The sequence below is a fragment of the Mastomys coucha genome, unplaced genomic scaffold (genome assembly GCF_008632895.1).
Source record: "Mastomys coucha isolate ucsf_1 unplaced genomic scaffold, UCSF_Mcou_1 pScaffold21, whole genome shotgun sequence".
Lineage (NCBI taxonomy): Eukaryota > Metazoa > Chordata > Mammalia > Rodentia > Muridae > Mastomys > Mastomys coucha.
This window is the reverse complement of record NW_022196904.1, coordinates 20,412,126-20,414,478: the sequence shown is the minus strand read 5'-3', so window position 1 is coordinate 20,414,478 and position 2,353 is coordinate 20,412,126. Positions and strand designations below refer to the sequence as shown.

Here is a 2,353-nt window from a genome sequence, read left to right as displayed (position 1 = left end):
ATAGTAGCAGCTATTTCTGTGTCCCTCAGATCTTCAGGGAAACAAATAATTCCTCTGTGTTAAATTGTAACCACCCAGTTAATGTAATAAACATATTTGGCTCTTCGTGGACTTTCTCTTTATGTTGTTCTTTCTTGACTATAATGAGTGTTTTAATATTATTTTTTAATTGATTTAAGTTTTATTGTATTATGAAGAGAAAAGTTACATGATTTCAATTTATCTGAATTTGTTAACATTTAAAAACATATTTTAGGGGCTGGAGAGATTGCTCAGTGGTTAAGAACACTGACTGCTTTTCTGAAGGTCCTGAGTTAAAATCCCAGAAACCACATGGTGGCTCACAGCCATCCGTAATGAGATATGATGCCCTCTTCTGGGGTGTCTGAAGACAGTTACATTATACTTACATATAATAAATAAATAAATAAAAAAAACATATTTTAAGTAAATAGAATCATATCACATTCCTGTTTCCCTTTTGTACCCCAACTCCTCTCAGAGACCCCCCTTCAATACCTACAATACCATTTTTTGTCATAATCTTTAAAATTTATAAAATATTATAATAAAAATGAGTATTATAAAAGTTTTTTATATAAAACAACAATCGAGCACTTATGTAGGTGCTTGTCTACAGCAATACTGAAAATACATAAGTTTTTTTCAATATAAATTTTAAATAACTCCAAACATATTAACTATATATTTTAAAATAATACATCACTACTAGTATTTTTTAAATGAACATAAATATATAAAGTCTTTTTGTTTGTTTGTTTTTTTGTTTTGTATTTAGTAGAATTTAAAATCTTCACTCTTACTGTGGTACAAGCCCAAAATAATAATTTTCACACATTGGATTTCATTGTAATAAGGCTGTACTTCAATGACCCTCACATCACCGAAGGATTTTAACTCCATCTTAGCTAAGCTGAGAGTTGACAGTTCTGCTGTGCAAAGGAATGAATTGTAGGCACAATTTTTGGATACAGACTTCCTGCTATGGTCAAAGCTAATTGACTTGAATGAGTGTCTTCATTCGCAGCCCATAGAGAACAGGTTACATTCATTTTAGAAATGGCATGTATATTAAGATGGTCTATCCATAAAGTCATTCACCAACTATTTCAATGAACAATGGTTCTGCTTGGAGGGTGGCACAGACATTAGGTGAGGGTAAGAATTTGGTTCATTGGCTCTGATAATTTGGAAAAGCATTCATCTCAGGGAAAGAGTAACTTATAAAGTCTTCTTCTTCAAACGTGATACAAGAGTTACAAATGTCAAGCAAAGCAGATAGAGACAGGTAGATAGAGACAGAACATACACACACACACACACACACACACACACACACACACAAATACACACATGGGAATGTTTCTCTCTCTCTCTCTCTCTCTCTCTCTCTCTCTCTCTCTCTCCCTCCTCTCTCTCTGCTACTGTCCCCTCTCTCACTCTCAGTTAAACCTCTTACACATGGAACTATTTGGGCCTAGTGTGTGGTATATCCTGACTCGAGCTACCATTCTAACACAACACTGAGCCTCATGAAATAGGAGCTTAGAAGGTACTGTGAATTTAGCACATTGTTCAATTTGACAGTTGTTCCACACTACATAATTAACCTTTAATGAGCTCATTTTTCTCTTCAATGTGAGTTGTATAAGTCATTCTTTGGGCTATCAGTACCATCTGAGGTTGGGCAACACATTTATCTTCAGATTGCATAACACTGAGGCACTCAGATGGGCAAAGACAAAGGATAAAGGGGCCAAAGTCTGGAGGTGAAAACGAAGGCTGTGGGTGATTCTGAGTTGGGCTATAAACAGACAAAAACAAGGAGACAGAGAAACAGAGGCCATCTGAAGAGGCTGTCACCAGCAACTGAAAGAAGGAAATGGAGAAGCAGATGTTTGTGACTCTCAGATCAGAGGAAGAAAAGAGAAAGAATTATGGTGAAATGTAGATGGTGAAGGCACCAAAAGATAAAAACATATCAGTGGCTGGAGAAAAGGCTCAGTGGTTGTGGTTTGTTAAGTAGTCTTGAGCAAAGAAACAACAGCAAGAAGAAATGAGATATCCTGACTGTGAAGATCAAACTTGCCCGAAGGGACTCATCACTCCTAATCAGCGGGAAGTAGTCTGACAACAAATTTGTCCCCTTTTGCCTCTATGTCTTTTTCTCTTCTACCTAGTGTTAGGAGGTTGAAAAGGTGGAAGAAGAGGGTGGAGAAGGGTGGAAGAAAGAAGAACCCGCAAAGTAGTAGAAGTCTGCCCATAATCACAGATTTCAGAAAGGCTAGGGAGGGTCACAATGAGAGGCAACATTCAATGTGGGTATGGAGAG

At 36.8% G+C, this 2,353-nt stretch overlaps 1 protein-coding gene across 1 annotated transcript in view; it reads right to left on the bottom strand.

The window, feature by feature from the left end:
* Positions 1-2,353, bottom strand: part of LOC116100316 (cytochrome P450 2A12-like) — a 16,832-nt gene that overhangs the window by 8,659 nt on the left and 5,820 nt on the right. The window lies entirely within an intron of this gene.